This window comes from Mugil cephalus, chromosome 11 (genome assembly GCF_022458985.1).
Source record: "Mugil cephalus isolate CIBA_MC_2020 chromosome 11, CIBA_Mcephalus_1.1, whole genome shotgun sequence".
In the NCBI taxonomy this organism is placed as follows: Eukaryota; Metazoa; Chordata; class Actinopteri; order Mugiliformes; family Mugilidae; genus Mugil; species Mugil cephalus.
In genome coordinates, this window is record NC_061780.1 from 22,965,234 (window position 1) to 22,984,596 (window position 19,363).

Below are 19,363 nucleotides of genomic sequence, written 5' to 3' on the forward strand. Positions count from 1 at the left end.
ACCTTATTTCTGTTGATGGGCAACACTCCTCACCATATTGAAAACTTCAGGGATTTCGTCAACAAAGTGAGGAACATCACACCAGGTCTAGAAGACACCATCATATCATATGATATAATATACATAAGCCAAATTTAGACTTATCAATTAACCTAATGAGCATGTCTTTGGGACAAAGCCAGAGTATCATGGAGAGCCCACACAGGCACAGGGAGAACATGCAAACTCCACACAGTAACACCCCAGTCAGCCAATGGGTTTGGGCCCAGAACCTTCTTGCTGTGAGGCATCAGTAACAACCACCACACCATCTCTAGATGATCATGTTGTTTTGAATATGTGCATTCACCTGTCTCACCAAGTAACTCCTCTTTTGTTGCTTTAAGAAAAGAGGAGAAAATGTCTCTCAGAAGTAAGAACCTATCTACTCTTAAGTAAAAGGAACATTTTTAACAAGAGTTGAGCACAGATTAGTTCACCAAACCCGGCGTGATAACATCATCTGTTCCTCTTCCTTGTGCATGACAGATTTTATAGCACATGTGTATTACAAGTTATGTTTAACTGTGTATGATTATGTTAAAAATGAACAGTTTTGTTTTCAGTCCCTCAGAGGGAGTAGACTTTTGGAAGATGATGATATTTGGCCGATCTTCATTCACACCAAAGGGAATCTGGGGTTTAAGACTTCCCATGTCCTCACAAAGATAGCTGTACAAGGATCTGTGTGTGTGCGCTCTTTTAAAATGTGCGTCTGATCAGCATTTTGCTACCACATCCGTCACCATCTCAAGCAGCACAACAATAAGTCTCTCCCTCCCGTTCTCACTCTATGTGACAGGAATCCACTCAGTTTGCCAGAAGTCATTATCAGCTAGACAAAAAGGACAGTACGAAGACATGTTCTGTGACACCGCGTGAAATTATATGGTGCGAGTGTGTTTCAGTGTGTGTGGGATGGGATAGAAATATCTGGCCCTTGCATTATCCTTGTCACCAGCCCCTTGAGAGGCTCAAGAGGTTCACTGCATGCGTTCTGTGTCACCGCCTCGACTGTAAGACACTTTAAAAGCCTCCGTTGTGATCTTGTGTTGGGCAAGAGAAACAGCCATTTGTCAGAAAACACTCAAACAAGCGAAAAACAAAGCAAAAATTCAGACCCAGGAATTGAAGTGAGGTTTCATGCCGAGATGACGATTGTGTCTGTGCAGTTATTAAATTCATACAAACAAAGACAATTTGTCATTTTAAAAACACAGTAGCTAAAGAGCTGCAGAACAAATGCTGCATGATGTGCTGTATCATTGTTCTCGTCTTGTTTAGTGCTTCCTAACTGCACTGCACGTCTTATTCACTGGAACACATGGCTCAATTATTCTCTACTTCTTCCACACCGATATTGTATTCTATATTCTTCGGATGTAAACCCCATTTGTCATGTGCTGTTCTTGTTCGGGTCTTCATCTGCCTCTGTTTTTTAACTTAGCCGTTTGCTGTACAGCCCTTGGTAACTCCTGTTTCCAAGTGCTATATAGATCGGTTTTGTATACCCCGCCTGTGCCACATGGATAAACTCCTCATAAACAAATGGTAAAGACATTCAGGCTGAACCTCAGGGGAAGTGTCAGAGAATGCAGCCTGGTATAGAGGGTTTATAAAACCTGACAGAGCCGCTCTGGGAGAAATTGTGTAACTCCATAACTCTACGGTAAATCAAGGGAGAGCAATGAGTGAGGAAGGAATCCTCCACTGTAATATTTATGAATCGTTTCTTTTGTTGTGCCAGACCTGGTAGACAGACAGGGTTGCAGCATCCATCCCTGGAGCTGCGAGGCATTTGAATGTTGAAAAATGCATGAGGGTTTTTTTTTTTTTTTTATTGATAGAAATACAGATCGCCATTTGATGGATGGCGTCTGAAACCCCAACACAAATGGGTGGCAGTCATTTCTGGTAGAAAAAGCGTGGCTCCTGTTTATGTGCTTTCTGTCACCGGGCTTTATTTATCACACTCTGACTCAGTGCGCGGGCGAGTCCGTGTCTGTCTGTCTTTAAGCAGGCCATTTGTAAATTTGGGGAAATGTTCTGACATGTAAACAAAACCAACCTTGTAGACGCAGTGGCAGAAAAAATCCAAACCTGTCTCGAGTCGTCTTCGCGCAGTTTATCAAGTTGTACAGTTAAAGCTCGTGGAAGTACAACAACTTCTGAGTACTCACGACTGAGGATGAAAGTTTGTAGCGCTCTCTAGGAATTTACCCCAAATCCTTCAAAGATAGTAGACTCTAAACTGAGTTCTTACTTTCTCATCAGACATTGTGAAAGTTCATCTATTGTTTTTCCTTTTAGGACATACACCGACCAGGCATAACATTATGACCACCTTCCTAATATTATGTCGGTATCCCTCGTGCCTCCAAAACTCATCAGAGAATGGACGTGGGGCTTCTGAGGGTGTCCTGTGGTGTCTGAGAATATTGTTAATAGGGGGCCTTTGAGTCCTATGATTTGAGGGGAGGGGACTCTGTGGATCATCCCACAGATACTTGATCAGTTTGGCCGGTACAGGTCTAAGTAATTAATCAATGCCATTAATGCCAGGTCCAAAAGTTTCCCAACAGAACACTGAATTGTCGCGAGATGTTATTCACTTCTCCTGTCAGTGGTTTTAATGTTGTGGCTGATTGGTGCACAATGACCATTAACTTACCATGTACCACTACACAACATAACCAAGTTTTACTGATATACTTTTACAATTACATTCCAAGGCCGTTTTCTTATATGCAAAATTGTGCATTTTTGTTAATATTGTTGGAATTATGTAAAGTACTTGACTGCATTATACCATGCACAGACTGTCACAAAACCTGTACATTTATTCTTCATGCATTCATGAAGGGTACAGAACATAAGGAACAACATCCTGACTGCTTCAAAAATGTTGCCACATGATGGATCAATTAATTATATTCACAGGATCTGATCTCGGAACCTGTGACAGTTCTCCCATCTGGTGCCAATGCAGAGTTACAACACGAGTCAAATCCATCCATGCAATAATAATTATACTGAAACAAGGAGAGAGACAAAGCAAATAGACTAGGCTGGGTAATATTTCATCCTCTTCTACCGTTGCTAAGCAGCAGTCATCCAACCATTGCCAGCCTGACAGGCCGGCCCCTCGTTGAATACCATCAGTAAGGTAAAGATGGAGTCCAAGAGGCAGGAAGGAAACCTGCTCATGTGCCGAGATAAAGCGTGTGAATATACAGCAGCTCAGGACCATTGAGGAGACCTTATACTGCTGATCTGTCAGATTACAGGGTTTTAATATTTAACCTTGGTATAAATCAAACTGTAAGTCATACATTGTTCTTTTACCACATGTATAATGTTTGGATAGAAGGCGTCTCTAATGGATAATTAATTAAAAGTGTCTCGTTTGTGATTTTCAGTAGGTAACAATCGCCACATTTCCATTAACCCTAGAAATGCACAAAACCTCAATACTGTAATACAAAACTGGTAATGGAAACACCTACATTTCAAAAAGCCTCTTGATTATCTAGAGCTAAAACACTTTTCCGCTCTCATGAAGTGGTTTTTCAGATGTATCGATATAAAAGTTTATCGCAAAAGTTCAACGGAAACACTTTTTTCTCATTTCCCCGTCACTGACATCACTGATGACGCAAGGGGGTCATGTGAGTCCATTTCCTCAAAGTAAAGCCTTGAGGATTTAGGAGAATTAAGGGATATCGTGAGATGAGACTTTACCAGAGTTACAGCTCATTTGCAAAACACCTTTCAATGGAAACGTGTACAAAGCACAATTGTACTTTATCGAAATTTCACAGGAATTTCACTTTTGTTTAGCAAAAAAACTGTAATGGAAACGCAGCCAATGTTCAACTGGCTCCATGAGCAATTCGGGATTCCCAGTGGCAAGAAATACAGAGGCTAGGGTTACCTCACTGAGCCTGCTGCCAAACGCTGCAGCCATTTTTGACAAACTGAATAGTAATACAGGTAGCTTTGCGTGTCATGTACCAGCACCAATTCACTGTCCTCCTTTCTTTCCAAGTTCTTCTGTTGTAGCTACTAGTGGTTGTACACACAGGTCAGTTTGTCACTGCCGTCCCATCACGCTTTAAGCATCATGTCGACTAGTCACTGATCATGTGACAAACAGAAGCCTGGTTGGTCGTTGCAGCAAACTAGCAGCAGTTCATCAAGTGTATGGAAATAACAGTAAAGGTGAAGCCTACACTACCATGACATGTAGGTCCTGAAATACAACAAATGTACAACTGCATCCTGAGCTACCTCAGCGTGTATATATTGTCCTTGTCTCCTTTCGTCCTGTGTCATGCCATTAGAAGCAGCGCCATCTCTGCCTTGTTTTACCAGGTCATTGTTTTAGCTAGAGCTGTTATTTTCCTTGATTGTTCAATACTTTGTTATTCTTATCTTAGATTGCATTTTCTTCCCTCATTGTGAGTGATTTTAAGTTTTTAGTCAATTATTGTCTTATAGTGTTTTAACCCTGGTGAGAGTTTTTTTTTTTATTTTATTATTCTCAGAAATAAACACTTTGTGATTTTGAACATTCTCTTGAAGTCGTGCGTTTTTGTTCAAGCCTTGTGCAGTCGTGGCATCAATTTTGATGCTGAACATCATTATCAAAGTTATTAGACCTTTAGCTGCAGTACACAGTGAAAGCTTCAGAAAAATACATGCTGTGGAGTCCTATTAAACGATATTGATGGTGCTGAGGTGCAGCCTGTTTTTATACAGGCTATACATATCTGCAGCTCACAGTGTAACACATGAGCCGTCTGTTCAGGTCAAGAATATAGATTTTGTTGTTGCAAAGCATAACTTTATACTGTGGTTTTATTACCGACGTCATCAGAGATTAGTCTTCACCATTTTGAAATATAATTTAGAACTGAATACAATTGATATTTTTCAGAAGCAGCATGTCAACGAAATGAAATAAGACTGGTCTGCCGATACTGTGGACAGAAAATAATGGGTGTGTGGGGAAACCTGAGGTGTCCAAGGGTAGTGTGTTGTGTAATAATAGCCAAGTGTGAGGGTCGGGGAGTGTGGGGGGTCCTTAGGCTGGTCCCCAGTGGGTTGGCAGGGGGCTGAGGCAAGAGACTTGCCTCCCCCATCCCTCCTCCATTATCATTATAATAATAATAATTATGACATATATTATTACATATTATTATATAAATAATTTGCTGGTAAACATGTAATTACCAAATGTAACACAATGTATGGACACACACACATTGTCTGTGTTGTCTATTTCACAAAAATAATAGACAAGGGTTGACAAAGTGAAAATAAACATATTTTAGATGTTAAAAACAAGAACGTATGCACAGTTTCATTATCAGCCAATATTCTGCAATATGTACCTTATGCATATTAATTGCACAATTAACTGTGATTACTGCAAAGACTTTAACTGTAATGCAAGTCTGTATTTTAATACAAAACTTGCATATCTTACATCACGCAGTTTGTGTCCCCAGGCAAGCTGTTTCACTGATAAAATTTGAATGTCTGAATTATTCATTCTCCGAGCCAACTATGTCAGTTTAACTCATTATTTGTTGTGTTCATTAACTGTAAACTGAAATCAGAGTATTTCCATTTGTATTATTCACACGATCATCGGCAGCGTTGTGTCGGAATAACGGCTGTGAAGCTGTAATGTTGGAGAAGTGCACTTCTGGTTATATAAATAGCAACGGGTTCATCGTTTCACATGCGACTTTCACCTCCACATGCTGCCAGGGTGCCGTCGAACACGGATGGGAAATAATTTTGTCTCACAGAGCCCCGGAAAGCCAGCTCTGTGTTTACCTGAAGGGGAGTAGGAGGAGGTGCAGTGCAGCAGAAAGTTTTGATGTTTGTTAGTGAAAGTGGGAAAGATGAGCCCCTCGCAGCCTGTGTATTCCGTATTGATTAAGTTCAGTTTGATTGCAGCATACATAAGTTTTAATTAATCATTGGGGTAATCAAAATGGCAACGATATTTCAGGCTCACAACGTACTTTTGGGAACAATCTGAAGTGCTATTGATTAACAACCCTCGCCTCCCCCCTCCGCCACCCTCTAAAGAGCCGCTTCTGCCGATGGAGACTGAGAGATTGACCTTTCAATCCGGCACACACGCAAACAAATCAACTTTTCCTTTTTACATTAAACACCGAGACACATCCGCTACACACACACACACACACACACACATACACACACATTGACAAAAGTTACTTTCATGAACTCACTTTCTCCTTCTTAAGCCACTGCATTTTCCATCTGTGCTGTAATGTGTCCTTGTCAAGAGCTTTTGGTTATTTAATTGAGCAGTTTTATCACTTTAAGAAGAAATTCTTTTTGGATGATTTGTCAAAAAGTGTCTTTTTTTATCATTTATTTGGCACATGTTAAAATATATATAAAAATATAGTAAAAAAAAAAGAAAAAAGGAAGAAGGGCAGGGCCGTGAGAAACAACATCTGGCCTTTAATTTAAGAAAATAAATCAAATCGTTTTCAAATCAAGAAATCTAATTACATTTTTAATGACACGTTGAGCTCCCTGTCTGGATCGGTTGTATTAAAGTTATCACCATCATCACCTGTGTATGGAGACTCAGAACACCATGATACTTGGATAAACTCTAATAAATTTGGTCCATCCATCTAAATAGGTACGAGATCAGCCAAAACATTAAGACCACTGACAGGAGAAGGAAATAGCAAAACGTTTACCATCTTCTCACAATATAATGTTCTGTTGAGAAACTTTTGGACCCGGTATTCATGTGGATGTTACTTAGACATGTAGCACCCACCTAGACCAGACCCCATAGCAATGACACTCCTTGATGGCAGCAGGATGCAGCCTGCAACCAACATGAATACAAACCTCAGCTTCCTCCACTTCTCTCATATTGTGCAGATTCTAAACTAAGATTCCAAATAAAAGATGAGGTTCCGTCTGATTCTATAACATCAGTATTTGTGTGCGCCCACATCAGCCTTGAGCACATGATATTATAGCAGCAGCGGTATCCTAGCATTAGAGCTGAGTGCTTGTTTCTCCCCTCACCTTTAAAGATAATTATCGCGGACCTTAAAATCTGTTTATTGATTAATCGGCACTTTATGACGAATTGTCCTTCGTAAACAAGACTCGCAAACCTTCTAGATTTCCACGTTACCTCCCCGTGCTTTTATCTCAGCTTCCCTGGCAGCAGGCTTCAATGCGAGCCCCTCTTCCTCTTTCATAGCCCGTACCCCCCCCCCTCCGCCATGCCCACCCCCCCAGACTTCCCACCGTGCTCCCTCAGATGGCAGGGGAAGCTGTCAGCTTCAAAAACATCCAGTCCGACCTGAAAACTCTAAAGCATCCCTTTCATTCGGCAGCATCCCAGCCCTCCCCGCCTCCAGCCTCCGCATCCCGCCCATCACCACTTACACCACTATCCAGCCCCCCCCCTCCCCTCCCCACCCATCCATCCACCCCGTCCCCCCTCCTGTCTAAAAGTATTCTCTCTCTTCTATTCTGTGTGTGCCTGATTAGAATCACCAGAGGTCTGTGAAGTTCAAAGTTAAAGAAAAATACACTTGAAAAATATTTATTTATTTATTTATTTTTTTTGGGAAACAAAACCTCTGAGAGCGATTGTGAATGCAGACCTTACGCAGCCCCCGCTTCTTCCTCAAACTCGGCGTACAAAATAGGGAGAAATACAGACTATAATACAAACAATAAATACATAATGAGGACAAGATGTTTGAAGTACCCTCTTCAGATCTAGGGAGCTTACTGCTTAATACATTCCTGGGTCTAGGTGTCTGCTGATGGTGTTGCCCCCCCTCCCCTCCCCCTCCGACCCCCCCTTCTTTGCCGTAGCTCATTTCTCCCCCAGAGCTGTCAGATTTACTTCCAATTAACGTATATCTGTTCCAGTCCAACGACTCAACACAAGCACGGCTGCTGCCGCTGCTGCTCCCAGCTCTACTTCTCAAACTTTCTGCTGTTGCTATGGTGTCTGTCTTCTTCCTGTGAGGGACTGATTGCCTGAATGTTGTTTGGCTCTCTGCTGGCAAATAAAGTCTTTTTTTTTTTTTCAAAATATGGGAAAGGTAAACAGTGCAGATTTAAAGATTTAGAGTTAGTCACGTCGCCTTATAAGTATATACACTGTTGCCATTCTGCTGCTGTGTGGGCGTGTACTGATCGGCCACAACATTATGACCATGTATTGTGGAGGTCTCCCTTGTGAATTCAAAACAGCTGCGACTCATCAGCAGTGATGTCGGTAACTCGTTACTTAGCAACGCGTTATTTCAATCTGATCACTTTTTTTTTCCCGGTAACGAATAAACTAACGTGTTACTATTTCCAAACCAGTAATCAGATTAAAGTTCCTTACCCAAGTAACTGTGCGTTACTATTTCCCCCGTTTTATATTTTGCCCTCGTTGGTCTCAGGGAGTGACGTCACGTATGCGACAAGTCACGTTTTCAGCATGAGGAGAACTCGCGTGTAAAACCTGCCACAAACTAAACAACAATTGAGGGAGGATGAGCGAAATGAGCATTTTCGAACCGGAATGGCGCAATGTGAAAGTCGAAGGGTCACATGTTCGTCTCCCCAAGAGGAACAATAAATTAAATAATAATAATAATAATAGAGGCTGTAAGTCAAGACTTTTGCAAATCTGCAAAAATAAGTTTGTCAGGCGGTATGTTGTAGTGGAAATCCTGCATTTTTAATTAAAAACAAACATGTATTCTATTCATTTATTTAATTTAATTTAACTAATAAAGTAACTTTAAGTTAGTCAGTTACGTTTAAAATCATGTAATCAGTAAAGTAACTAAGTCATTTTTTAAAGGCGTAATCAGTAATCACTAATTGGATTACTTTTTTTAAGGTAACTATGGCAACACTGCTCATCAGAGAATAGACATGATGGTCCTTCAGAGGGTGTCCTGTGACAGACTGTTGTTAGTAGTGGGGTGGGGGGTGGTCCTATGGGTTGAGGGGAGGGGCCTCTGGGAATCCAAAAGTTTCCCAGCAGAAAGTTATAGTGTCACAAGATGTTATTCAGGTCTCCTGTCGGTGGTTTTAATGTCGTGCCATTGGGAGTTAGTCAAATTTGTGAGGGCGGACTGGGCGGTGAGGTTGACTGGTAAAGACAGAGGCCAAGCGGGCTGAGGATTCACTCTCCTGCTCTAAAAAGAGCGTGGAGTGGAGCATGGCTTGGTGGTTGACGGAGGTGGACGAGCAGCGGAATGGCTGAGTGGACAAACAGGCTGGGAGAGTTGATATGGAAAGCTGCTGGATGAGGGAAGGGAAGCCGATGGCAGGAGGAGCGGCGCTGGATGAAGGCGAGCTTGAAGACCCCGTATTTATACAGCATGCTAATGGGAGGATGAGGAGCCAGTGAGTTCCTGGTGCAGAGTGCCAAGCCCAAAGAGAGAGAGGCACGTACTGTACACAAGCACAAACAGGGAGAGAGATGCATGCATTAAAACATGAGGAGAAGGGAAGGAAGGAAGGAGGGAGGGAGGGAGGGCGCATAAGCTCCTCATCTTCATCCATTTCTGAGTACATCCTCGATTCCTTTCCTCACCATCCTGTTCTGATGTCTTAGTCCATCCCACCTGAGATGAGAATGAATGAGAGGAGTCTTGGGGTTTGACATCCTTTCTTGAGAAACATCATTTTAAAGCTGTGTTATCCTCCCACTGCGCTGGCAGTTCAGTTTCAAAACTGCTTTTCTGCAATTCAGGCAATTTTGATGATTCTGCAATAAATCATGCTAAACCTGTGTTAAGGGGACTTTATAAAAGTTAAAGTTTCTGTTTGTTCTCTACCACAGTCGAGCAAATGGAATGAACAGTGCACGCTCGGCTGAGACAGCACACACTGGCGCATCGCATCTGGTCTCCACATCTGGCAGTGCATTTGTTCGTACATTGTAAGACTTGTTCATATACTGTGTACACGCCATAGACAATATAAAGATGGACGGCGGAACAGCTCCTCAAGAGTGAAGGCAAACAAAGTAGAGCTCCCCCTGGTGACTGGCTGCAGTATAGGTCATAAGCTCCGCCCCCTCCAGGTTGGGGGATGGGACTGGGCTCAAACTAAAACACTACAATACATGTCAAGTTTTTTCCCAGTATAGTTCTGGATAGTTAATATCAATGAAGATGTTTGTTCAAGGGTCATTTTAGATAAAACTTGTTAAATTCAGTTATTTGATACTTTACAAACAGAATATGACATAATGGCAACCAGCAGTTGCCATGCCAACAACTCTGTAAAGAGCACCTTAATTATTTGCAAATAATTATTTTATGTATATAAAGATATATAACTTTATTTATGTATTTATTTTATAATGACATTAAGTACAGTGTAACTGGTGGATGTAGAGCAGAGCTTGGTGATAAACAAAAACACAAGTCTGGTGGAAGTGTGGTCGGGTCATCGCTATCACGGCTCCAGTCTTAGCCACTGCAAGGAGGTGGTGACACGTTGTCCATATTTCTAAAGTATATGGTTCAAACCCTGGACTAAAGAACCACGTAACATTCATTATTGGTCAAAAATTTAGATTCAACTTTACTTATTCACGAGGGACATCGTGTGATCGCAGTAGCTCGGTTGCTCTGTTAGAAAAAAAAAGAATTAAATCCAATAGTAAGCTATACACAATATAAAAATAGAGGATTTGCATATGTACAAAACAACAATAGATGGACGGAAACATCTTTCCTATGAATGATAAGGTGCAACAATATGGATGGAAAAGCATTTACATGAATAAGCTTGACTTATCAGTTATAGAAAACAGACTCGTTGTACTGTATGAATGATGAGTATGAATGATGTCCAATAGCGTTCACCGCGAGAGCAGAGCTCATACTACAGCACCATTCTGTTCTCTTGTATCACACAGCGTCAAGAAACTCCTGCTAAGCGACACCGAGCCTGCTGTGGTTCTTCTGCCGGAGCTCCGGACCGAGTTGAAGAGAGTGACAGGAAGGACTTCACTGCAGAAAAAGTGATGTGCACATTTAATCCACTTTTCTCCTCCATCAACTTGGGACTCCAGACATCCACTCAGACATGTAGCGAGTCTATTTTATTCCAGACTGAGTGGAAAAGGTCGTCTGCTTTATGACCCCGTCTGGCTGGACATCGAGTGTGTGTGCACACACTGACATATAAGGTCTGTCATTAGTAGTAATCCCTACTGATGATTGAAATGATGAAATGATTTTCAAAATAAAACAGGAAATGAACAGACATAGTGAAGTTACAGTGATATGATAATTAACACAGTTATACTGACTTTAATTTGAGCATAGCTGCATCCAGTATGCAGGTTGCTATAGCAATCATTTCCATACACAGTCCCCTGGATGAAGAATTAAAATAATCATAAATTTCAATAATCATTTTTAATCATTTTTGACTGTCTGAAGTCTGAAACTCTTGGATTCTCTGCTTGTCATAATATCACCTTTCTTTGCATTTCAGTTAATTTTACTTCCTGTCTTTGTATTTTCCCGCCTCTGTGGTTACACTCACCTGTGTTATCCTCATCAACCCATGAGTGCATAAGGTTCTGTCTCTTCCCTTTGTTTCTCATCAGTTTGCCTGTCCTCTGCTGTCCTTCTTGTGTCTCCTGGCTTTAATTTACTAGTTGTTCTCTTGTTGTTTGCATTTTTTTTGTCCTCTTTCAGTTTTTGAGATTATTCAGATCACCCTTTGTAGGACTACCTTCTACTTTGTTCTCTTTTCTTTTCATCATCGCACTTTCTGACTACGCGTGTTTTCATGACAGCACCTTATGTTATTGCTTTCAGTTTTCATCAAACTGAACTGTATTATTTCATCCAGTCTAGCTCCCTTGTATGCGTTTCCTGCATTTGAGTCCTACCTTCCTCGCTACATGCTTGTTAAATCGACAGGCCTTCAGTGCACTTGTCGTTTGTAGTATTTTGTGGGGATGTCTGGCTTTTAGATTATTTTTTTCTTCATTTTTTATTATGTTGTGACAGACACACTATAGCAAATCTGAAATATTACTAATTAACCAAAATTTTTTTCTCATTTTTAAGTGATTTGGATGAAATACTCTAATGGCTTAGGACTCATTGTTCTAAAGCTTTTCTCTGTAGGAAATTAAAAACATCAGAGCTCCTTGTGTGAGTCTTGGCTTTGAACACGATACAGTAGATGATCTCTTTCAGAGCCACGGGGAAAGTCCAAGCTGGTACACTTAAAAATTAAAAAAAAAAAAAAATATTAAGGATGTGTTAAATTTGAATTTTCTTTTAAGGGAAGTATTTTTTTTTTTTTTTTCTACAGGGGGAAGAAAATTGCTTTAGACATTTCTACACTTCACAGCTCAGTTAATATTGGCTTAATATTTAATGCAGGGGTCTTCAACCTTTAACGCAGACCAAGGACCCAAAACTGATGGAGAGATTAGGCAGGGATCCCCTACCTACCTACTATATGTGTTCTATATTAAATTTGGCCTAGTGCTATTTATAAATATACATTATTACTGTCATTTTGCATTAAATATTAAGCTATTCAAATAATGCAATTGACAGATTCAACTTCTAACTTCAAACATAGCTAAGAGTAGTAGGAGCAGTAAATCACCAAATCATTCTGGCTTCAGTAGTTGGCTGATGGAGGCGAGCTGCGCTGTTAGCTTCTCTGCTGCTAATATTGCAGTGTGCCTCTGGTATTTCACCTGGGAACGGAATAGGCTCTCAGGCAGTTGTGATTGGTTTAGCACCGATAGGGGTGGGGCCTACTGTGTACAGGATGCTTAGATTGACAGGTCTAATGTGGCACTGTATCGCTGTATGAGTGAAGTGCTGACTGAAAGATAACGTCTTCTGCCTCCATTTGTCCCTTTACTAAAATATGTTGGATTCATGTTAATGTGTATCTAAAGAAACTCAACCAAAGATTTTGTGTGGCGTCCCTACTTAATCTCGCAAACGTTTCTCTGACCAAGGACCCTTAAAATTGATGAAGACCCCTGCCTTACAGACTCTCTGACTTAAAGGCACATTCACAGGAAGTGGAGTGGGCTGGGAAGTGGAGTGTGTGAGTGGCATACCATCAGGATACTAAAAAAAAAAATAATAATATCACTTATATAGCACATTTCATGCTAATGCCTACTTTTTTCCTTTTCTTTTTTTTTTTTGCTGCCACTTCAACACGGCTCCAACTTCACACTGAGTACATGAATTACTTTTGAAATTATCTCTTGTCCAACCTGCAAATCAAGTGCGTGGATAAAGACTGACCGCTGCAAGTAGATTATAAATCTAAACCCCCAGGGTGTCAACAGCATGCCGTCAAGGTAACGTCACGTGAAAGGGGGTAAGGGCCTTTTCAGACTCTCGCACTTAGTCACTTACAGCTGATTAGGTCCGTAAGGGTTCAGGGTTTGAGTCTTTAGAGGGCGGATTGGAATTGGGACCATCTTTGTGCAGCCTATGGAAAATACACAACAGGACACCCCCAGAAAGCTCATGTATCCATTCTCCAATGAGTCACAGCTGTTTTGGAGGCGCAAGGAAGACCTACACAATATTAGGAATGTGGTCATAGTTTTATGCCTGTATATTGGTGCATGTTTTAAAAGCATGTTTTTTTTTTTTGTTGTTGTTGTTGTTGTTTTTGACCCTCAAGTGGCCACTGAAAGCTAAATTGCAAACAAGTTCACTCATTTAAAAAGCCAAATGCCAGAATTGTAACACATTCAAAAGCCTAAACACAAAGAGAAAAGGGTCAGTAAACAAATGGCTAACACAAGCCACAAAGAGCACGCTCGTGAATTTGTGTCACCGCTCATGTTGTAGTCACTGTGTGCCTTTTAATCAGCTATCTTGGCAATCTTCATGAGGTAAATTTGTCTGTTCTTCAGTTCTTCACATGTCTCCTTCTTTACTTCTATTTTCAGTTCTTTTGAAGACTGAATTTTTATTATATTGTGCATGTGTATAAATTACAGCTGAATTTCAAAGTTGAAGATTTGCATGATTTTGGGGGGAATTCTGTGACATGTCACTGCCAAGATGAAGCTCATAAAGTTTGCTTTACGTCATCCTTCAATTCAAATGTCAGTTTCATTGTGGCTGCATATATGATAAATAGAAATGTGTTGGGTAAGGAGAACCGATTGTGAGGAAAAATGGTAGTTTTAATTACAGCTGCTAACTGCACCTCAACGAGCACAAAGGGGTCTTGTTTAAACTAATACATTATTCATTTCAAATGTGTGAGCTTCATTTCATATGTCTCTTAATATTCCTTTCAGCACCCACATTCTATCTCAGGCAGTAAAGAGGGGAAATGATTTGAATTAATCAATTAAAATTCCAAAATGATAAATTAGATTTTCCTTGCTTATCATAATTAAACATCCCCCTTGTCGATACTTTCCTGCGCTCGCATTGTGTGAGTGACTTTGTGGCGTCTGGAGTGATTACTGAACCCAAATTCATCCCGCGAGACTCCGTTTGATGGCCACGTATAATGTTCTCTGAAACATTTAAATTAGATAAGTCTCTATCTCCTCTGTGAGAGAGTGTTGTCAAAAAGAACTAAAGAAAGTTAAACAGGTCAGAATAATGAGGTTATGGACATACTGTGCATCTATAGCATACACACTGATCAGGCATAACATTATGACCACCTTCCTGATATTTCATAGGTCTCCCTTGTGTCTCCAAACGCAGCTGTGACTTATCAGAGAATGGACATAAGGGTGTCCTGTGGTGTCTGGGAACCCAACGTTATGAGCAGGGCTGTTTCAAGGCAGCGTGGAGGCACCTACCAGAACATTGAATTGTCACAAGGTGGTTTTAATATTGTGGCTGATCATGTGTAAGGGCTCATGGGTTGGTGATTTCCACATGTGAGTTTGATACCTAAAACGAACAAAATGATGTTTTAAAACTGCAAACATTATTGTCATAATGGTTTATGCTTATTTTAACCATCTGCTTTGAAAGTGTACATAAGCAGAAGTAGTGGTTGTCATTGAACAATCTATGAACAGTTCAAGAGGTGAATTTGTAACAGCCACCTGAAGGTTCTCGAATTACCTCACTGCTCTCATACTCAAATAATTCTATATCTGTATTAGGCCGACACACAGAGGGAGAATGGTTAATGGTCTTGTACTCATATAGCTCTTTTCTACCCATTGGTAGTCGTTGTGCTTTACAGTCACTATGACACATCTATCCACGCATTCGCATAAGTTTCACGGGAAGTGATAATGAAAATGACATTTAAATTCGAAAGCGACACGAGCCAAAAACTTCACCATATATATGAGAGATGGACCACACAGGACGGAGCTGGATGCCATTTCCTTAGCAGAGAAAATCAAAAGTAGACCCACGAGAGAACCGTATGGCTCTCCATATGGAATGTCGGTCTGCTTCAAACCTAATCCACACCTCAGAGGATCTACTTCTTAGCCCTCTCGGTACCGTTATGGAAATTACTAGATTGCAAAGCACAAGGTGAGAAATATGCATGCATTTAAGTTCTGGTAAAATACCTCCACAGCTTCTCAAACTCCCAACTTTTTATTATGCAAATTAAACCTGTCAAGAAGATACCGAGTAGCTTTGTCAACATCTGCGTCAATATATTTATAGCCAAGCACTCTATCAATTCTCCTCATAAAAAGACAACATTATCTCAAATTGCTACAGGTGAAATTAAATTAAAACTGATCTCCGTTTTATGTGCATCCAAACTCTAATATGCTTCCTCTATACCAAAGGGATGAATCACTACCAAACAAAATCCTGCCCTGTTATATGTTAAAAATAATGAGACCTGCTCCACCTATAGACAAGAGACGGCTGGAAAAAGCCAGACTGCTCACAATTAAAACAGCAGCTTATCCTTCTCTATCCACTCATGATAAAGGGACTGAATAATCCTAAAAATATAGTCAGGACAATGGGCGAACTGTGATAATGTGCAAATTTTTAATGAGTCGTACACGTCACTGCCTGAGTGGATTGGGAGACGATGTTGCCTGTTGCCATGGATTCAGGTCTGACAGCATTGTGATTGGAAATGGTCGGTGTGAATGAAGTTTTGGCTGGCATTTGAAGAGCAGGAATTATTTAAGGTACATGGTATGGATTGGATTGGGAAACCCAAGAACATAACCCAATTGAAAATGTGCTTTTAAACTGGATTTTAATTGTTAATTGTCTTTTTTTTTATTGTAATTATTTATGTGTATGTATATTATATATGTTTTAAATAAAATGACAAATGGACATTATTCAATATACCTTTATAAGTACAATCTCAATGCAGCAAAAGTCAGTTTAAAGTGCGGTTTATGTCTTTGCGGACCACAGACGATGTAACATACGCTGGTGTGAGCCATTTAAACTTGTAAACTTGTCAGTCTGGTTCACTCTGTAATAGGAACACCCAAACGCAAGCCGACACTGGGGCATCTAAAACCTTTTCACCGAAATCCAAACCTCCTCAGCCAATCTTTCTTTGGTGTGCTCCATCTTTATTGAACCAAAGAATTGCAGCAATGGAGAATTGAAAATACTCCACTACCAAATGGACCAATCGTAGCTCTTGCGGTATACGTCGGCATGATGCCTAGTTACCTTTTGTGTGGTGTCTGGCAACATGATATTGTTAGTGGGGGGACTTTGGGTTCTATGGATTAAAGGGAGGGGCCTCTGTGGATCATCCCACAGATACTTGATCAGTTTGGGATCCTTGGATTTTGAAGGCCAGGTCAACACCTTGTGATGTTCTTCATGTTTTTGAGTTGTTCCTTTACCATTTTTTTTGTGTGTGTGTCTGGCGGCATCCTGCTGGGGAGGGCTGCTACCATTAATGAGTGTCATAGCTATGGGGTGGGGGTGCCTAGTCTGGTTCAGGTGGGTGTTACATGTCTAAGTAATGGTCTTAAAGTTGTGACTGAGAGTTTAGCACAACAGATTTGTAACTGTTACTGAGACTCTTTCTCCGTGTGCCTCATTCAATGGATTTATTGATTTCTTGGCTCATGAGTCATGGCGATGGCTTAAGTACTGTCAAAGGACCTGCAAGAAAAGGAGGTTTAACACCATAAAATGATATCCAAAGTTTAGTGTCCACTACTCTTATAACAGTTGAGGATCAGTGGCTCTGCTGATGCCAAGACACAAACATTTCAGCCTAATCTGTCAGGAACATTGATCAGTTCTCCCCAAAAAAACCCAAAACAGAGGTGCCATTCAGAGGCCCTTCTAACTGAAGTTACTGTGATAAGTGCATTTCATCACATTCCACACAGAATTATGACAGAAACATGAAATTTACAGGGAATTATGTTGAAAATAGATGTCACATTGCTCAAAAATGTCCTCAGCTGATATTGCAGTAGTGGCAATCACTTTTTTATTAGTTATTACTTATTACAGCATTTTCATATCCGTTATCTGCATCCAAATTTAAATTGCTCTCCATCTCCTTCATATCTCTTTTCTCCTCCTTTTACTATTTACATCAATACGAATGTAACTTATAATGCTTCGAATAATTGCATTCCCTCTGTCTCGTTGCAATCACCCTCTCCAGTGTAATTATTTCATCCAGTTATCACAGCAGTGAAACCATCTAATATTATGAGCCTCATTGATCTGAAGAGAAGACAGTGGATTGCAGATGGCATACACAGTCCAAGTTATTAAAATAAAGTCGGAGCAAAGTCACTGCTGCAAAGAAAATGGTCAACCCGGTGGCTGTTACACCCCTGGAATGTGAGCAAGTGTGGAGACTTTTGTTACAGTGCAGTTTGATAAACTACACTAGTTCAAAAAGTGAAATGTGTTGTACAAAAAACTAGTTGTAGCACTAGAATGATAGTAATTTGCATCAATTATGTGGTCTTACAAAGCTGAAGAAGGGAAAGCTTAGTTTTTTAAGGATTTTTGGTGCATCATGGGGACTTTATGGATCACCTCACCTGGAACTAGTGCATGTCTAGGTCAAATAGGTTTTTATTGTAATTTCAACCATATATAGAAGATGCATTAGGGTCAATATATAATTGACACATATAAATAATTCTTTTGGAAACGATCACTTATTACATTTGGATGGTTATTTAGTTGACATTTTAGTGGTATCTAATATTTTTTTATTAATAACACCCAACATATAATTAGTTAAACAGTAGCTAAATTGAGCTTAATCAAAATTTGTTTTGGTTCTTTTTGTCAAGTTGAGATAATTATTACAGATATTTTTTGGTATTATATCAAATTTTATATGGAAAATAAGTTTCAGCTAAGTCAAGCAGGATTTCAATTAAAGTTAAAGGAAAAGTCGTAGATGATGAGATGGTGCCCACAGTGCTAGAGTGCATGTACCCCAAAACCACCCACCAGAAAAACAGTTTATTCCCCAGGGCTGTCACAGAACCATTCTCACAAACAATAATTCTTCATTAATTGTATATATTTGATGTTCGAGTCCATTGTCTGTATATGAGTGGCCTCCTTCCTGGTCATTATGAGAAAGATCTCTCTCTCCTACATATTCCTCACTCGATAAGATGTCATGAGCTTGTTACGGTGAGAACATTAAATCATCGATAAAACATTGACATCATCTTTATTCACACATTGTAGGCTGAGGAAAGTCAGTTCAAAAAGAAAATCCTTCAGGATTTTTTTTTTTTTTTTGACCCTGCAATGCTATCTCACTGCAGATGGTCCGAGGCTCAGAGAAGTCCATCTCATCTGTGGAGGAGAAGAGTAACACTCCAGGTGTCCATGACCAAGAGAGGGAGGTTAATCCACGTTGCGAAGGCTGACAGTTTTGAATGAGCGGTTTCATTATGTTTCAGCCTCTGGAACCCATCCGAGATGACATGTCTGCGTCTGTAAATCAAAGGAGGTCTGAAATGTAACAAACCATGTTTGACTTTGGAATGTGTAAGTGTCCTCCTTCCTGGTCACTGTGAGAAAGATGGGTCCCTTCTACAGGGGTAAGAGTTTTACCGTGTGTGTTGCAAGTGTGAGTCTTGCACTTTGTCTGGAGTGAAGATCCAAACACCATACAAGAGTTGAGACTTAAGTTTGTAGAAGACATTTTATGTTGTGAAAATCAGGTCACCCCGCCCCCCCCTCTCTGCCGGTGTTCTTTCAGGATCGGGTCCAACACTTTCCTCCTCTCACTGATCTCCCTCTGGAACTGGTAGAATTGGTAGAATTGTCTTTAAGTT